The sequence below is a fragment of the Sorex fumeus genome, unplaced genomic scaffold (assembly GCF_029834395.1).
Source record: "Sorex fumeus unplaced genomic scaffold, SorFum_2.1 ptg000073l, whole genome shotgun sequence".
NCBI lineage: Eukaryota > Metazoa > Chordata > Mammalia > Eulipotyphla > Soricidae > Sorex > Sorex fumeus.
In genome coordinates this window covers 11772703-11793163 of record NW_026606130.1, presented here as the reverse complement: position 1 = coordinate 11793163, position 20461 = coordinate 11772703, and the positions used below count along the sequence as shown (strand labels likewise).

General features: G+C 40.9%; 1 pseudogene; it reads left to right on the top strand.

The window, feature by feature from the left end:
• The first annotated feature begins 3624 nt into the window (after window positions 1-3624).
• On the top strand, window positions 3625-19930 carry LOC130038228 (52 kDa repressor of the inhibitor of the protein kinase-like; annotated as a pseudogene).
• The last annotated feature ends 531 nt before the right edge of the window (window positions 19931-20461 follow it).

Here is a 20461-nt window from a genome sequence, read left to right as displayed (position 1 = left end):
CTGGAGATTTCTGAAAACTAATCTGCATCTGTGACCTCCTCATAAGTGTTATCCCTTTATGAATCTGACCTTACATTATACAGAGCACCTGTTCTTGTGGTTCCATCTTTGGAAATCTTTGCACCTGGAGTATTTTCTGACTCTGAGACTGAGCCAAAAATCTTCAGGAGGGGCTCCCATGTTTCCTGAGCACCACTGAGCACCCCCTCTCTCCCAATAGCAACATATCACCTATATGTAGAAAGAAATTAAAACTTCCTAAAATGATTGATAGACCAATCAACCTAAACTTGACTCAAGTAAGGAATTTTACATATGAATACTGGAAAAATCTTAAAAATTTAAAGAAAGTAAAAACTGTAGAAAAATCAAACACAAAGTAAAGTATGATGTTAAATATATGGAAATATAAATAAAAAATTAAGAAAATATATAAAATAAAATGGCCATAAGTAAAGGTAAAGGTAAAGGCCCTCTCGTTCATCGTCGATTTGCTCGAGCGGGCCCAGTAACGTCTCCATTGGAGACTTTGTTGTTACTGTGTTTGGCATATCAAAGTAATTTTATTTAAATAATTGCTTTTAATATTAATAGTGCCAATTGAACAATTGATAAATATGGTGTGACGTAATTGATAAAAAATCCAATATTTGCTGTCTACATAAAATATATCTCATATTTCAACATAAAACAGGCAAAGTTAAAACATTGAAAAACAATTTTATATGTAGCTGGTAATTTTTTCCCAATGCTTTTTTATGCACCATGATTTACAATATTGTTAATAGAGTTTCACGCTACAGTGTTCCAACTCCACATCTACACCAGTATAAGCAAATTTCTACTAATGTCTCAAGGTCCCTTACAACTCTTCCATACTGTAGTTTAATTAAAAAGGGCAAATAAATATTTAAATTATCTTATGTTAGATAACATGTTTACAATAGTGCTAATTCATAAGGCATTGATATACACAGTCATCAACCCCCTGGGGTTGGGGAAACAGAGACCACCAAACACAGCTGGCAAGAGAGATAAAGTGCCACTGCCCTTTAGTAAATATACACTTTATTAAAAATTATAACTTACAAAGTTTTTGAAACTCATAGTAACTTCAGATATCCAATGTTTCAACATCATTCCTACCTGTATCAACTCCCCTCCAACAATATTCTAGATTCCATCCCACCCAGTCAGCTTGTTTACTTGAAAAGCACATCCTAAAGTTGGTTATGGTATTTTGAGTCACATGTTTACAATACTGTTTTATCTGTGACATTTATAAATTTAATGAATGTATATATTTTACCTCTGCACCACAGAAGTACCTACAACTTCTGACTCCTCCTTTATACATTTGTCTTACTCTCATTTCTCCCTTCAATTTCTTTCCTTCCCTGTCCTTCCTATTTTTATAATTTAGTGTCAAAGGTAATCTAAGTATTCTACCTGTGATATTTTACATTTTCTCATTATGTTTATCTATATACCACAAATAAATGAGATATCCTGCATATTAATCATCTATTCCATGTGTTTAGTGCCCTTATGTTCTCCCACTTTGTTAGAGGTCTTAAACTTTTGTCTGTGTTTCTTTTTGTCACTCTATTTTGATGTAGTCCATTTTTAAAATTAATTTTTTCTGACTTTGCCAAAAATAATGTCACTTAAAACATCTTTGAGGTCCAAATTTTGAATCACCCTGTCCACATACCCCTTGAGATATTTTAAAAATACTGGTCTAATATTTGACCTGCTTTTTTTTATTAGTGAAACACCATGAACTACAGTTGTAGACTTACAAATTTTTGTGCTTGGATTTCAGTTATACAATGATCAAGTACCCTTCCCTCCACCAGAGCCCATTCTCCACCACCACTAATCCCAGTATCCCTCCCACCCCCCACGCCCCTCATCCCACCCTACCTCTGTGGCAGGGCACTCACATTTGTTCTCTCTCTCCGTTTGGGTGCTGTGGTTTGCAAAAGACGAATTGAGTGGCAATCATGTTCGGTCTATAGTCTACTCTCAGCATGCATCTCCCATCCTGGGAGGATCCTACCAACACCCTTTACTTGGTGCTCCCTTATCTATCTGAGCTGCCTTTTCCCCTAACATGTGCAGTTGTCCTCCAAGACATGGAGTAAACCTACTGGTACTTATCTTTGCTATTCTTGAGTGTTAGTCTCCTATTTTGTTACTTTATGTTTCCCTGATGAATGCAATCTTTCTATGTATTTTCCTCTCTTTCTGACTCATTTCTTTTAGCATGATATTTTTCATGTAGTGCCACTTGTATGTAAATTTCATGACTTCATATTTTCTAATCGCTACATAGTACTCCATTGTGTAGATGTACCAAAGTTTCATTAACTTGTCATTTGTTCTCGGGCACTAAGGTTTTTTCTAGATTATAGGTATTGGAAACAGTGCTGCAATGAACAAACAAGTGCAGATGTCACTTCGACTATACTTTTTTGCCTCTCTGGGATATATACCCAGGAATGGTATTGCTGGGTATTTGACCTGCTTTGAATTAGCTTTTGTGTAGGGTGTGAGATCTGAAACTAGCTTCATTTTTAACATGCAGACATTCAGTTTTTCTAATACCAATAGTTGAAAAGAGTATCTTTGTGGTCAGAGCAATAGTGCAACAGACAGAGTGTTTGCCTTGTACACAGCCGATCTAGGTACAATTCCCATCCTTTGAGCACTGCCAGGAGTAATTCTTTAGTGCAAAGCCAGAAATAACCCCTGAACATCTCTGGGTGTGACCAAAAAGAAGCAAAAATAAAAAATAAAGAGTATCTTTACTTCAAGGTCCCAGTTCCTTTATCATAGAGTAGAAGATCTGAGAGTTCATCATTGGATATTCAGTTCTAAGCCATTGGTCTTTACTAGTTTATTGTTTCTCAAAGCTTTCAGTGAAGAGGGCAAAGGGACATACATGATAAACTTTCATATTCTCTTTTGCAAATCGTAATGCCGAAGAGCAAAGGAGGGGGGAGAGGGGAGGAGACAGAGAGAAGAAAGAAAGTGCCTGCCATAAAGGCAGTATGGTGGGAGGATGGCCAGGGGGGAAGCTGGGGACATTCGTTGTGGGAAATATACACTTATGGAAGCACGGGAACTGGGACATTGCATGACTGACACCAAATCATCAACAACTTTGTAACAGTGTATCTCATGATGATTCAATAAAAAAACGCATATAGTATTTTTTTAAAGTTTTCAGTGCAATCTTCAGGGCCTTCTACATGTAATATATCATCTGAAATGAGTGATAATCTTAATTTTATTCCCCAGTTGAATCAATTTCATTTATTTTCTTGCCTAATTCATACCACTAGGATTTCTACTACTACATTGAGTAAAAACATGATAATGGGCACCCTTGATTTTAACTGATCTCAGAAGGAATTCTTCAGCCTTTCCTCAGAAATTATAATATTAATTGTGTATTTGTTGTAATTGGTTATTAATATCTTTAGACGATTTACTTTCATACCTTTCTTGTTGTGGACTTTTATTATAAATCGGTGTTAGAGATTTATCAAAAGCTTTCTTTGCATCAGTTGATAGTAATATGATTTTATCTTTCCTTTCCTGTGCGTGCGAGCTATGATGACGAGATTCTGCGTGGCCCCTAACTGCACGCGCAAGAGCACATAGTTCTACCTGGCCTTCTTCGGGTTCCTGCGGGACCCAGCCAGGTGCCAGACATGGGTGGAGAATTGTAGGAGAGCAGACTGAGAAGATAAAATAGCAGATCAACTAAGTAAACATTATCAATAACGTGCCAAACGCTTTGAGACCTCTATGATTTATAGAACGAGTCCTTATAGGACAGTTCATTGAGATAAGGCAATCACTTGATCACTTGATCACTTGACTTCCCGTTAATCGTCGATTTGCTCGAGTGGGTGCCAGAAACATCTCCATTTGTCCCTGTCGCGTGCTAGCGTAGCCCAATGGCGTCTGTTCGCTCTAGGAAAACAAAGGGCCTCAAACCGATTGTTCATGATATTTTTTTTTATTAGTGAAGCACCATGAGGTACAGTTGTAGATTTACAAATCTTTGTGCCTGAGTTTCATACAATGATCAAATACCCATCCCTCCACCAGTGCCCATTTCCCCCACCCCCCTCCCACCCTGCCTCTGTGGCAGGGCATTCCCCTTTGTTCTCTCTCTCCTTTTGGGTGTTGTGGTCTGCAAAAGAGGCATTGAGTGGCAATCATATTCAGTCCATAGTCTACTTTCAACATGCATTTTCCCTCCTGGGAGGATCCTCCAAACACCTTTCATTTGGTGTTCCCTTCTCTATCTGAACAGCCCGTTCCCCTAGAATATCCGGCTGGCCTCTAAGTTATGGAGTAATCCTCCTGGTGTTGATCTCAGCTATTCTTAGGTATTGATCTCATATTTTGTTTATATCCCCCAGATGAATGCAATTTTTCTATGTCTATCCCTCTCTTTCTGACTCATGTCGCTTAGCATGATACTTTCCATATTGTACCACTTGTATGTAAATTTCATGACTTCATCTTTTCTAAGAGCTACATAGTACTCCATTGTGTAGATGTACCAGAGTTTCTTTAACCAGTCATCTGTTCTTGGGCACTCAGGTTTCTTCCAGTTTCTGGCTATTGTAAAGAGTGCTGCAATGAACAAACAAGTGCAGATGTCACTTCGACTACACATTTTTGCCTCTCTGGGGTATATTCCCAGGAGTGGTATCGCTGGGTCAAATGGGAGCTCAATTTCTAATTTTTTGAGAAACCTCCATACTGTTTTCCAAAAGGGGTGAACTAGTCGACATTCCCACCAACAATGAAGGAGTGTTCCTTTCTCGTCACATCCGCGCGACCATCGGTTGCTTTTGTTCTTTTGAATGTGGGCCAGTCTCTGAGGTGTGAGATGGTATCTCATTGTGGTTTTGATCTGCATGTCCCTGATGATTAATGATGTAGAGCATTTTCTCATGTGCTTTTTTGCCATTCGGATTTCATCTTTGAAAAAGTTTCTGTTCATTTCATTGCCCCATTTTTGATGGGGTTGGATGTTTTCTTCTTGTGGAGTTCCACCAGTATTTTGTATATCCTTGTTATCAACCCCTTGTCAGATGTTCATTCGGTGAATATCCTTTCCCATTCTGTAGACTGTCTTTGTATTTTGGTCACTGTTTCTTTGGAGGTGCAGAAGCTTCTTAGTTTAAGATAGTCCCATTTATCTATCTCTGTTTTTACTTGCTCGGCCAGTGGTGAGGCATCTTTGAAAGTAACATTAGCCTCAATGTCATGGAGGGTTTTGCCAACTTTGTCTTCAATGTACCTTATGGTGTCTGGTCTGATGTTGAGGTCTTTAATCCATTTTGATCTTATTTTTGTACATGGTGTTAGGCAGAGTTCTGAGCCCAATTTTTTGCATGTAGCCGTCCAGTGATGCCAGCACAATTTGTTAAAGAGGCTTTCCGTACTCCACTTCACATTTCTTGCACCTTTATCAAAGATTAGATGATCATATGATTGACGGGAGATGTCAGTTTATTCAACCCTGTTCCATTGGTCTGCAGTTATGCTTTTGTTCCAGTACCACGCTGTTTTAATTATTACTGCTTTGTAGTAGAGTTTGAAGTTAGGGAGGTTGATTCCTCCCATTTTCTTTTCCCAAGAATTGCTTTAGCTAATCGTGGGGGCTTATTGTTCCATATAAATTTCAGGAGTGTTTGCTCCATTTCTTTGAAGAATGTCATGGGTATCCTTATAGGGATTGCATTGAATTTATACAATGCTTTCGGTAGTATTGCCATTTTGACAATGTTCAGTCTCCCGACCCATGAGCAGGGGATATCTTTCCATTTCCTCATGTCCTCTTTTATTTCCTGAAGTAGCATTTTGTAGTTATCTTTGTACAGGTCCTTTACTTCCTTAGTTAAGCTGATTCCTAGGTACTTGATTTTCTGGGGCACAATTGTGAATGGGATTGTTTTTTTCATGTTGCTTTCTTCTCTCTCACTGTTTGCGTATAGGAAAGCCATGGACTTTTGGTTATTGATTTTATAGCCTGGAACTTTACTACACGAGTCTATTGTTTCTAGGAGTTTTTTGGTGGAGGATATTGGGTTCTCTAAGTATAGTAACATATCATCTGCGATTAGTGAGAGCTTGATTTCTTCCTTTCCTACCTGAATGCCCTTAATATCTTTTTCTTGCCTAATCGCTATTGCAAGTATTTCCAGTACTCTATTGAACAGCAGTGGAGAGAGTGGGCATCCTTGTCTCGTCCCTGATCTTAGAGGGAAGGCTCTCAGTTTTTCCCCATTGAGGATGATGCTTGCTGTAGGCTTGTGGTAGATGGCTTTAACTATGTTGAGGAAAGTCCCCTCTATACCCATTTTGGCCAGGCTTTTCATCATAACGGGGTGCTGGACCTTGTCAAATGCTTTCTCTGCATCTATTGATATGATCATATGCTTTTTATCTTTTCTTTTGTTGATATGGTGGATTATGTTGATTGATTTCCGAATGTTGAACTATCCTTGCATCCCTGGGATGAATCCTACTTGGTCATGGTGTATGATCTTTTTGATGAGTAGTTGGATTCTATTTGCTAGTAGTTTGTTGAGGATCTTTGCGTCTATGTTCATCAGGGATATCGGCCTGTAATTCTCTTTCTTTGTGGTATCTCTGTCTGCTTTTGGTATCAGTGTGATATGTGCTTCGTAGAAACTGTTCGGAAGTGTTTTTGATATTTCAATTTCGTGGAAAAGCTTAAAGAGGATTGGGAGTAAGTCTTCTTTAAAGATTTGGAAGAATTCACTATTGAATCCATCCGGGCCAGGGCTTTTGTGCTTGGGGAGTCGTTTTATTACCATTTCAATTTCCTTGATGGTGATAGGTCTGTTCAGGTATTCCAGGTCTTCTTGGTTCAGCCTTGGGAGTCTGTAGGAGTCTAGGAATTTATCCATTTCCTCGAGGTTTTGATGTTCCGTGGCAGAAAGCTTCTCAAAGTACTCCCTGAGGATCCTTTGAATTTCTGTAATTTCTGTTGTGATGACCCCCTTTTCATTTCTGAATCGGTTTATTAGGGTTTTCTCTCTCCCCTTCTTTGTGAGTTTTGCTAGAGGCTTATAGATCTTGTTAATTTTCTCAAAGTACCAGCTCTTGGTTTCATTGATCTTTCGAATTGTTTTTTGGGTTTCCATCTCATTAATCTCTGCTCTGAGTTTTATTATTTCCTTCCTCCTGTTCGGGTTGTGCTCCTTTTGTTGGTCCTTCTCCAAGCTCTTAAGATGTGAGGTTAGTTTATTTATGTGGGCTCGCTCCTCCTTTCTGAGGAATGCTTGTAGAGCTATAAACTTTCCTCTTAAGACAGCTTTTGCTGTGTCCCATAAGTTTTGGTAACTCGTGTCCTCAATTTCATTCGTTTCTAGGAATCTTTTGATTTCCTCTTTGATTTCCATTCTAAGCCACTCGTTGTTAAATAGCGCACTGTTTAATTTCCAGGTGTTTGATTTAGTTTTCTCTTTTTGTGTGTGATTTACTTCTAATTTAAGCGCATTGTGGTCTGAGAAGATTGTTGATACAATCTCTATCTTCTTAATTTTATGGAGGTATGTTTTTTGCTCAGCATGTGGCCTGTCTTGGAGAATGTTCCATGTACGCTTGAGAAAAATGTGTATTCAGCCTTTTGAGGATGAATTGACCTGTATATATCTGCTAAGTCCCTTTCTTCCATTGTTTCCCTCAGATTAAGTATGTCCTTGCTAAGTTTGAGTCTGGTTGATCTATCCAGAGGTGACAAAGCGGTGTTGAAGTCTCCCACTAGTATTGTGTTGCTATTGATATCTTTTTCCAAATCTATGAGTAGTTGTTTTAAGTACTTCGCTGGTCTCTCATTAGGTGCATATACATTTATTATTGTAAGTTCTTCCTGTTGTACAGATCCTTTGATCAATAAGAAATGGCCTTCACTGTCTCTTATGACCTTCTTCACTCTGAAATCGATGTGGTCTTATATTAACGTTGCTACCCCAGCTTTTTTCAGGGAGCTGTTTGCCTGTAAGATTGTTTTCCAGCCTTTGACTCTGAGTCTGTGTTTGCTTTGACTATTGAGATGCGTTTCTTGCAGGCAGCAGAATGTTGGGTTCAATTTTCTTATCCATCCTGCCACTCTGTGTCTTTTAATTGGTGCGTTTAGCCCATTGACATTGAGATAGATTATTGTTATGGGGTTTTGTCCCATTGTTCTGTTAAAATTTGGTGTATTTGAGGGGCCTTTCTTGCTTTAAAGTAGCCCATTTAGTTGTTCTTGTAACCATGGTTTTGAGTCTATGAATTTCCTGAGCTGTTGTTTGTCTGTGAAACTGTGTGTTGTTCCTTCTATTATGAATGAGAGTCTCGCTGGGTAAAGTATTTTTGGAGAGGCATTTATTTCATTGAGTTTTTTCACTATGTCCCGCCACTGTTTTCGGGCCATGAGGGTTTCATCAGAAAAATCAGCTGTGAATTTTAAGGATGCTCCTTTGTAAGAGATTTCTTTCTTCGATCTTGCTGCTTTCAGAATTTTGTCTCTGTCTAAGGTTTTGGTCATTTTGATCAGAATGTGTCTTGGGGTATTTTTATTCGGATTTCTTCTAGCTGGTACCCTTCAGGCCTCCTGAATGTGGTCACAAGTTTTCTTCAGCTCTGGAAACGTTGTAGCAATGATGTCTTTGACAGTTTCTTCTTCATCAAGGTTTTCTTCCTGTACCTCTGGGATTCCAATAATTCTTATGTTACCCCTCTTGGCTTCATCACGATCTTCTCTTGCCATCTGTTCCCGAATTGTGAGTCTCTTTTCCATTTTCTGCTCTTTTCTGGCGAGTCTCTGAACTTCGTCTTCAAGCTCACTGATTCTGTTCTCAGCAGCTGTTACTCTGCTTCTGAGGCCTTCCACTGAGGTTTTCAATTCGCCTACCAGGGTTTTCAGGTCCGACATTTCCGATTGCATTTTTCTCATTTCTGCCTTCAAATCCTCTTGTCTTTTATTGGCATTGCTTTCCATTGTTTCTTTTAGTTCCCTAAGCATCCTAAGTAGCTCCCTTCTGAATTCCTTGTCAGAGAGGTTGTCTAATACTACAGTACTGTTGGTGTCTTCTGGGCTTGCCTCTTCAATAAGAAAGTTTGGTGGGCTTTTGCGTTGCTTTACGATTGTGAGGAGTGTGCTTTAGTCCTTCACGTTCACTGTTACTATTCTGGTTGAGTGAGGAGAGAGTTCCCAGATCCCTTCAGCTTTGTTGCCGCGGTATCTGATGTTGCCTCAGTTCCCGTCCTGCGCAGGTCATGGGAGAAAACCGGCAATTCTAGGGGATCAAGCTAGCTGTGCATTTCCTGGGGGAGTCTCAAGCCGTGGGGCAGGCTGTACCTGGTTGAATGAGGAGAGACTGCCAGGAGCCGTTCAGTTTTGTTGCCAAACAATGGGCCTCGGTTCGTCCAGCACAGATTATACTATTCTCTCTTATAGTGGGAAGGGATTATGGATAAGTTTTTGTCCATGGTAGGTACCCTTCTACGTTTCTGAGTTTGACGTTCTTCTCAGTCAGGCGTTATTCTTTGTTTTATAACAGACATTGAGTGAAACTTTTGGAGGAGGTGCTATTTGGAAATGAACTTATACAGCCGTTTTCAAACAGGTGTTTGTTGGAACTTGAGTAGGCGAGTGTTTTGTTGTTGGATTGCAGTAGAAGAGGTGGGAAATGTTTGGTTGATATTAGGCAGCAAGTTGTGGGATGGGAGTCCTGAGTGGTTGATGTGAGTGATATAACTGCGGCCGCATTAGCGGCCGCCCGCCAAGGAGAAGGCCACGCCCACTTTTAAGAGGCCACGCCCCTTTCCTGGTGGCCACGCCCCGAGCCTGTCCCAGGCGACACCCACCCAGGATCCTGGAATGGAGGAAGGGTGGTCTACAGTCTCCCCACTGGGCTTCAGGGGGGAATCTGAGGCGCGGCTGGGGGGGCAGGAGCACTTCCTGGCTGGACGCCCCCGACCCACCTGTAGGGGAGGAGCTGAGGGACTGGTGGTCGGGTCCCTTGGAGATGGACGGGCGCTTTCCCCACTGGGCTTCAGGCGGGAATCTCTCGTTCATGATCTTGATGAAGAAGTCTGACCAGCTGGTAGGTGGGCAGCCACACGGTCTTTTGACATCCCGTGGAATCCAGTCGGTAACAGCTCTAGTCCAGCAGTTGTCTTTAAATCTCATTACGTGACCATCCCATCTTATTTTTGACACCTTGGCAAACGAGACAGCGTCCCTGATTCTTGAGCGTCGACGGAGGTTGGAACTCAGGATTCTTTCTCTCATTTAAGTGAAACGTGATACTCCAAGCATAACTCTTTCAATTCCTCTTTGGGAGACCCGAATAGCATTCTCATCCTGTTTGAGTAGGGTCCAGGTCTCTGAGGAGTATGTTATTGCAGGAAGAATAGTGGAATCAAAGATATGTGCCCAGAGCTGGAGGTTCTTTGTCTTGTTAGCTATTTCTTCGACACTCTTGAAGACGTTCCAAGCCGCTCGCTTCCTCCTGCGCAGCTCGGGTGCCAGGTCATTTGTCATGTTGACTTCTCGACCTAGGTACACATAGCTGTTGCATTCGGAGATGGTCGTTCCGTTGAGAGCGAATGGGGTGTCAGGAATGAGGCTGTTTCTCATAAATATTGTCTTCATAAGATTCAGATGTAGTCCGACCTTTCCACACTCATGGTCAAAGTTGGTCAGCATTTGTGCCGCTTGGCCAATGTTTGGTGTTATTAAAACAATGTCATCAGCAAAGCGGAGGTGGTATAGTTGTTGACCATCTATCTTCACTCCCATTCCTTCCCATTCCAGTCATCGCATGATGTTCTCGAGGATGGCACTGAAGAGTTTCGGTGAAATGGTATCACCCTGCCAAACCCCTCTCTTGAAATCAATGATTACTTCTTTGTAGAATGGTGAGATCCTGGTAGTGAATTCGTAATATAGCTCACGAAGGATCTTCATGTATTGAGATTGAATGCCCTGACTGTCTAGGGCTTCAATGACTGCTTTGTTCTCAACAGAATCAAAGGAGATAAGGAAATACCAAAAATATTTGATCTTATCAGCCATTTGAACAATCCACATAGTAGACACAGAAAACAGATAAAATAATTGAGAGAAGATGAAACCAGGACTCTGAAAAAGAAAAAAAAATGAGGAAACATCTGAACAGGAACAAAAGCACAAGGAATTAAACAACAGCAATACTCAGAACTCCAGTGCAGAAGAGGGGGCTAAAGAATAGGATGAAGACATTTTACCTTTAACACTTCAGGAGAAGAAAATTAAGGAATACTTATAATCTTTGTTTGAAATTTTGATTCTCATGGCAAAACAATATATACCTCTGGATGGACATGAAGCTGATGAAATCCCAGAAGGTCTCTTTACTCCTAATAACTTCCAAGCACTGCTGGAGTGCCGAATAAATTCTGGTGAAGAGATTCTAAGAATGCGCTTTGAGACAACATCAAAATACATTGTTCTGCTCGAAAACACAGCAGTAACAGATGCTGGAAATTTGTGAGGGCTGTATTCGGGAACGAACCCTCGGGGACCTAAGAGACTCTCACTACTTTTCCATCATCACTGACGAGGTCGTGGACATAGCAGGGGAAGAGCAGCTGCCCATGTTGGTGAGGTTTGTCGATGGTTCTCATTCATAATCTGAGAGAAGAGCTTGTGGGCTTTCTGCCGTATGAAGCTGATACAGAAATTTTGGTTATGAATTCTCATATGACAATATCTGAGAAGTGGGGACTCATCATGGAATATTACCGTGGACAGGCTTACATTGTGTCCAGTGGATTTTCTTCCAAAATGAAAGTCGTTGCTTTTATACTTTTAGAAAAATACCCCACGCTCTCTACACACTCTGCTCTTCCTGTGCCTTAAATATGTGGTTGGCAAAAATAGTGCCTGTTATGGGAGTATCTATTGCATTAGGAACCATTACGAAAGTTTGCTCGTTTTTCTACTGGTTACCACAACTGCTCTTAGAGCTTGATGATGTAATTTCTGGCCTCTTTAGGAGCAATGAAGAAAGGGGTAAAGAACTTAAGGAAATTTGCCATTCTCAGTGGACAGGCAGGTGTGATGCTTTTGAAATTGTAGTCCACCTCCTGCATGCACTTGTTTATGTTTAGATGGAATTATCAGTGACACAAATGTTAGATTAAATCACTGTGTATCTGGCAGAGCATTTGTGCTCTGTAGAGCAGTAACAGATTTTGATTTCACTGTTTCTGTTGTTGTTCTTAAAAATGTGTTAACTTTTACAAGAGCCTTTGGGAAAAACCTTCAGGGGCAGAAACTGACGTCTTCTTTGCAGACAGTAGTTTGACTGCTGTTATGCATTCACCAAATGAAGTTATGGAAAATATCAAATTTTATCATGAATTTTGTTTTGCGGAAGCCAATTTTGGTTTGGCAGCCAAACTTGATGTTCAGATGAAACTCCCCGGGAAATTCCTCAGAGCTCAGCAAAGTAAGCTGGAATCTCAGCTGACTTCTGAGAATTACTAGAAAGAAATTCTAAGTGTTCCATTAGTGGAGCCTATTATTCAGGAACTGAAAGACATACTCTCAGAATAGCACCTCAAAGCTGTGAAACGCTTTATCTGGTGCCTTCTGTCATGGGTCAACTCAAATTCAACACGTCGGAGGAACACCATGCTGACATATACAGAAGTGACCTGCCAAATACTCTCTGAGCAGATGCATTGTTGGAGAATCAAGTGGAAACACAGAGAGAAAGATTTAGAACTTCCTTCTACTAATTATGAAGCCCTCCATTTGCCAGACATCAATTTTTTTCAAACGTTTATGAATTGCTAAAGATCCTGTGTATTCTTCCTGTGATAAAAGTAGAGAAAGAATGCTATGAAAATGGCTGGAAGCGTCTCAAAGCTCATCCGAGGAAGACTTTGAGAGATCAGAGGTCGAGTAACTTGGATTTGATTAATATACATATTGATATAAAACATGATTTGGATTTAATGGTGGACACATATATAAAACCCTACACGAATTCCAAACAGGAACAGCCCGCCCCCAAGGGCCTGGGACCCTCTCTGGGCATGCACAGCTAGACCCAGCTCCTAGAAAGCTAGTATTTCAACCCCTGATCTGCGCGGGACGGGCACGGAGGCCCAGCTCTGGGCAACAAAGCTGAACGGCTCCAATTCCAAACAGGTACAGCCCGCCCCCAAGGGCCTGGGACCCTCTCTGGGCATGCGCAGCTAGATCCAGCTCCTACAAAGCAGGTTTTCAACCCCTGATCTGCGCGGGACGGGCACTGAGGCCCAGCTCTGGGCAACAAAGCTGAACGGCTCCAATTCCAAACAGGTACAGCCCGCCCCCAAGGGCCTGGGACCCACTCTGGGCATGCGCAGCTAGATCCAGCTCCTAGAAAGCAGGTTTTCAACTCCTGATCTGCGTGGGACGGGCATGGAGGCCCAGCGCTGGGCAACAAAGCTGAACGGCTCCAATTCCAAACAGGTACAGCCCGCCCCCAAGGGCCTGGGACCCTCTCTGGGCATGCACAGCTAGATCCAGCTCCAAGAAAGCCGGTTTTCAACCCCTGATCTGCGCGGGACGGGCACAGAGGCCCAGCTCTGGGCAACAACGCTGAACGGCGCCAGTTCCGAACAGGTACAGCCCGCCCCCAAGGGCCTGGGACCCTCTCTGGGCATGCGCAGCTAGATCCAGCTCCTAGAAAGCCGGTATTTCAACCCCTGATCTGCGCGGGACAGGCACGGAGGCCCAGCTCTGGGCAACAAAGCTGAACGGCTCCAATTCCAAACAGGTACAGCCCGCCCTCAAGGACCTCGGAACCTCGCTGGGCATGCGCAGCTAGATCCAGCTCCTAGAAAGCCGGTTTTCAACCCCTGATCTGCGCGGGACGGGCACGGAGGCCCAGCTCTGGGCAACAAAGCTGAAAGTCTCCAATTCCAAACAGTTGACATTCCCAACTCCTCGCCCAGTTCCAGGGAATCTACCCAGAGCCGCGGCCGCATATGCAGCCGCGAAATATTTTCCCACTACGTATGCCGTAGGAACCATAAGCTACCTTCTTAGATGGAAACTTCTCTATTTTATCTCAGCCACTTGAAACGCAGTAGACAATAACTCAGAAGCCTATCTTAACTCACACTGCATATCAAGCAGAATAGTAACAGTGAAAGTGAAGGACTAAACCACACCTCTCACAATGGTAAAGCAACGCAAAAGCCCACCAAACTTTCATATTGAAGAGTCTAGCCCAGATGACACTAACACTACTGTAGTGTTAGACAACCTCTCTGACGAGGAATTCAGAAGGGAGCTACTTAGGATGCTTAGGGAATTAAAAGAAACAATGGAAAGCAATGCCAATAGAAGACAAGAGGTTCTGAAGGCAGAAATGAGGAAAATGCATACGGAAATGTCAGACCTGAAAAATCTCGTAGGCGAATTGAAAAGCTCAGTTGAAGGTCTCAGCAGCAGAGTAAGAGCGGCTGAGAACAGAATCAATGAGCTCGAAGATGAAGTTCAGAGACTCTCCAGAAAAGAGCAGAAAATGGAAAAGAGACTCACAATTCGGGAACAGATGGCAAGAGAAGATCGTGATGAAGCCAAGAGGGGTAACATAAGAATTATTGGAATTTACCAGATGAATAGGAAGAAAACCTTGATGAAGAAGAAACTGTCAAAGACATCATTGCTACAACGTTTCCAGAGCTGAAGAAAACTTGTGACCACATTCAGGAGGCCCGAAGGGTACCAGCTAGAAGAAATCCGAATAAAAATACCCCAAGACACATTCTGATCAAAATGACCAAAACCTTAGACAGAGACAAAATTCTGAAAGCAGCAAGATCAAAAAAAGAAATCTCTTACAAAGGAGCATCCTTAAAATTCACAGCTGATTTTTCTGATGAAACCCTCATTACCGGTAAACAGTGGTGGGACATAGTGAAAAAACTCAATGAAATAAATGCCTCCCCAAAAATACTTTCCGCAGCAAGACTCTAATTCATAATAGAAGGAACAACACACAGTTTCACAGACAAACAACAGCTTAGGAAGTTCATAGACTCAAAACCATGGTTACAAGAACAACTAAATGGGCTACTTTAAGGCAAGAAAGGCCCCTCAAATACACCAAATTTTAACAGAACAATGGGACAAAATCCCATAACAATAATCTCTCTCAATGTCAATGGGCTAAACGCACCAATTAAAAGACATAGAGTGGCAGGATGGATAAGAAAATTGAACCCAACATTCTGCTGCCTGCAAGAAACGCATCTCAATAGTCAAAGCAAACACAGACTCAGAGTCAAAGGCTGGAAAACAATCCTACAGGCAAACAGCTCCCAGAAAAAAGCTGGGGTAGCCATCCTTATATCAGACCACATCGATTTCAGAGTGAGGAAGGTCATAAGAGACAGTGAAGGCCATTTCTTATTGATCAAAGGATCTGTACAACAGGAAGAACTTACAATAATAAATGTATATGCACCTAATGAGAGACCAGCAAAGTACTTAAAACAACTACTCATAGATTTGGAAAAAGACATCAATAGCAACACAATACTAGTGGGAGACTTCAACACTGCTTTGTCACCTCTTGATAGATCAACCAGACTCAAGCTTAGCAAGGACATACTTCATTTGAGGGAAACAATGGAAGAAAGGGACTTAGTAGATATATACAGGACACTTCATCCACAAAAAGCTGAATACACATTCTTATCAAGCGTACATGGAACATTCTCCAAGATAGACCACATGATGAGCCACAAAACATGCCTCCATAAAATTAAGAAGATAGAGATTGTATCAACAATCTTTTCAGACCATAATGCGCTGAAATTAGAGGTAAATCACACACAAAAACAGAAAACTAAAACAAAAACCTGGAAATTAAACAGTGCACTATTGAACAACGAGTGGATTAACAGGAAATCAAAGAGGAAATCAAAAGATTCCTAGAAACGAATGAAAATGAGAACACGAGTTTCCAAAACTTATGGGACACACCAAAGGCTGTGTTAAGAGGAAAGTTTATAGCTCTACAATCATTCCTCAGGAAGGAGGAGCGAGTACACATAAGTAACCTAACCTCACAGCTTAAGAGCTTCGAGAAGGACAATAAAAAGGAGCACAACCCGAACAGGAGAAAGGAAATAATAAAACGCAGAGCAGAGATTAACGAGATGGAAACCCAAAAAAATTCCAAAAGATCAATGAAACCAAAAGCTGGTTCTTTGAGAAAATTAACAAGATCGATAATCCTCTAGCAAAACTCACAAAGAAAGGGAGAGAGAAAACCCTAATAAACCGAATCAGAAATGAAAAGAGGGTCATTACAACAGAAACCACAGAAATTCAGAGGATCCTCAGGGAGTACTTTGAGAATCTTTATGCCACGGAACATCAAAACCTCGAGGAAATGGATAAATTCCTAGACTCTTACAGACTCCCAAGGCTGAACCAAGAAGACCTGGAATACCTGAACAGACCCATCACCATCAAGGAAATTGAAATGGTAATAAAACGTCTCCCCAAGCACAAAAGCCCTGGCCCGATTGGATTCACTAGTGAATTCTTCCAAATCTTTAAAGAGGACTTACTCCCAATGCTCTTTAAGCTTTTCCACGAAATTGAAATATCAAAAACACTTCCGAACAGTTTCTCCAAAGCAAATATCACAATGATACCAAAAGCAGACAGAGATACCACAAAGAAAGAGAATTACAGGCCGATATCCCTGATGAACACAGATGCAAAGATCCTCAACAAACTACTAGCAAATAGAATCCAACTACTCCTCAAAAAGATCATACACCATGACCATGTAGAATTCATCCCAGGGATGCAAGGATGGTTTAACATTCGAAAATCAATCAACATAATCCATCATATCAACAAAAGAAAAAATAAAAAGCATATGATCATATCAATAGATGCAGAGAAAGCATTTGACAAGATCCAGCACCCCTTTATGATGAAAACCCTAGCCAAAATGGGTATAGAGGGGACCTTCCTCAACATAATTAAAGCCATCTACCACAAGCCTACAGCAAGCATCATCCTCAATGGGGAAAAATTGAGAGCCTTCCCTCTAAGATCAGGGACGAGACTGGGATGCCCACTCTCTCCAATGCTGTTCAATATAGTACTGGAAGTACTTGCAATAGCGATTAGGCAAGAAAAAGATATTAAGGGCATTCAGGTAGGAAAGGAAGAAATCAAGCTCTCACTAATCGCAGATGATATGATACTCTACTTAGAGAACCCAATAACCTCCACCAAAAAACTCCTAGAAACAATAGACTCGTATAGTAAAGTTGCAGGTTATAAAATCAATACCCAAAAGTCCATGGCTTTCCTATACGCAAACAGTGAGAGAAAAGAAAGCAACATGAAAAAAACAATCCCGTTCACAGTTGTGCCCCAGAAAATCAAGTGCCTAGGAATCAGCTTAACTAAGGAAGTAAAGGACCTGTACAAAGAAAACTACAAAACGCTCCTTCAGGAAATAAAAGAGGACGTGAGTAAATGGAAAGATATCCCCTGCTCATGGGTCGGGAGAATGAACATTGTCAAAATGGCAATACTACAGAAAGCATTGTATAAATTCAATGCAATCCCTATAAGGATACCCATGACATTCTTCAAAGAAATGGAGCAAACACTCCTGAAATTTATATGGAACAATAAGCCCCCACGAATAGCTAAAGCAATTCTTGGGGAAAAGAAAATGGGAGGAATCAACCTCCCTAACTTCAAACTGTACTATAAAGCAGTAATAATTAAAACAGCATGGTACTGGAACCAAGGCAGAACTGCAGACCACTGGAACAGGGTTGAATACACTGACATCTCCCCTCAATCATATGATCATCTAATCTTTGATAAAGGTGCAAGTAATGTGACGTGTAGTCAGGAAAGCCTCTTTAATAAATTGTGTTGGCATCACTGGACGGCTACATGCAAAAATATATGGTCAGAACTCTGTCTAACACCATGTACATAAGTAAGATCAAAATGGATTAAAGACCTCAACATCAGACCCATCAGACCAGAAAACATAAGGTACATTGAAGATAAAGTTGGCAAAACCCTTCATGACATTGAAGCTAATGGTATCTTCAAAGATGCCACGCCACTGGCCGAGCAAGTGAAAACAGAGATAGATAAATGGGACTATCTTAAACTAAGAAGCTTCTGCACCTCCAAAGAAACAGTGACCAAAATACAAAGACAGTCTACAGAATGGGAAAGGATATTCCCCAAATACACATCTGACAAGGGGTTGATATCCAGGATATACAAAATACTGGTTAAATTCCACAAGAAGAAAACATCCAACCCCATCCAAAAATGGGGCAATGAAATGAACAGAAACTTTCTCAAAGAAGAAATCCGAATGGCAAAAAAGCACATGAGAAAATGCTCTACATCATTAATCATCAGGGAGATGCAGATCAAAACCACAATGAGATACCATCTCACACCTCAGAGACTGGCCCACATCCAAGAGAACAAAAGCAGCCGGTGCTGGCACGGATGTGGGGAAAAAGGGACCCTCCTTCACTGCTGGTTTGAATGCCGACTGTTTCAGCCCTTCTGGAAAACAGTATGGACGATTCTCAAAAAATTAGAAATTGAGCTCCCATTTGACCCAGCAATACCACTCCTGGGAATATATCCCAGAGAGGCAAAAATGTATAGTCGAAGTGACATCTGCACTTGTTTGTTCATTGCAGCACTCTTTACAATAGCCAGAAAATGGAAGAAACCTGAATGCCCAAGAACAGATGACTGGCTAAAGAAACTTTGGTACATCTACACAATGGAGTACTATGTAGCTGTTAGAAAAGATGAAGTCATGAAATTTACATACAAGTGGTACAATATGGAAAGTATCATGCTAAGCGAAATGAGTCAGAAAGAGAGGGATAGACATAGAAAGATTGCATTCATCTGGGGGATATAAAGTAACAAAGTATGAGATTAATACCCAAGAATAGCTGAGATCAGCACCAGGAGGATTACTCCATAACTTAGAGGCCAGCCGGGTATCCTAGAAGAAAAGGCAGTTCAGATAGAGAAGGGAGCACCAAATAAAGGATGTTTGGAAGATCCTCCCAGGAGGGAAGATGCATGTCCAAAGTAGACTATGGACTGCACATGTTTGCCACTCAATGCCTCTTTTGCAGACCACAACACCCAAAGGGAGAGAGAGAACACAGGGGATTTCCCTGCCACAGAGACGGGGGTGGGTGGGTGGGGGGATGGGGGTGGGGGGATATTATCCATGGTGGTGGAAAATGGGTACTGGTGGAGGGATGGGTATCTGATCATTGTATAATCGAAACCCAAGCACAAAAAACTGTAAATCTACAACTGTAAAAAAAATTGTTAATCCATATAATTACATCAGGTTTAACTTGTTTTTCCCAAGTTGATTCACATTAAAATAATAGGAAATGTTTAATGGATTGCTTACATACAAGTATACTGCATCTCAAATTTCTGTGGAACTCTTGTTTCAATAATGCAAATAAAATATTGATTTAGTATGAAAAAAATAACCCTACACAACTAAGTCAGAGCTTCCTACAGATAATTCAGAAACCGTTGAAAATAACTAGGAGACTTTAAAATAGGGTTTATCTTCAATTTGAAAGCATCTTATAGAAAAGCAATGATGTATATAGGCCACCCAGTTACTGACTGTCTTGACCAGTAGATTTCCCATTGGGTATGTTCATTCATACTCCTATTTAAGTGGCTCCAGTTTGAATTCATGCTTTGGAGACTGAACTGTTCTGAAAGATAGCATTGAAAGTGTCACATTACACTTCTGTGTGAAATATGCTAGTGCTCTTTGGACTTTCATTTAGTTAAGTCATTTTAGACATAATATTATCATTGTGGATGTGATATTTGGGTATTGAGTTACCAGTTCCTTGAAAAAATAAATTTTGAGGATGTGTGGGAGGAAGGAATTCATTTTATAAAATGTTACAATAAAGCTCACATCTAAACTTTGACTGGTAAGAGTTCTAAGTGTTACTATTAAAAAATCTGTACTGGACGATAAAGAGAATTACAAGAGTAATTTGAGCTTGTCAAAGTGTAGAGTTTAAGTGTAGATTCTGTCTTTAGCAAGTGAACTTAAAGAAACAGATTACAGTTTGAATGGACGAGTCTGCTATTGTTCCATAACTGGTTGTCGCTGTTTACATTCCTTGGTTGATCCTACATAAGCTTTTAGCAAGTATATATTGAACTTGCATTTAATGGTAAAGAAAGGATCAGAGGCCATGGGTACTGATAACTGATTTGTTTTGCTTTCTTCTCTTTTCTCCATGACTATTATCTACTATCTCACCTTGATTTATAACT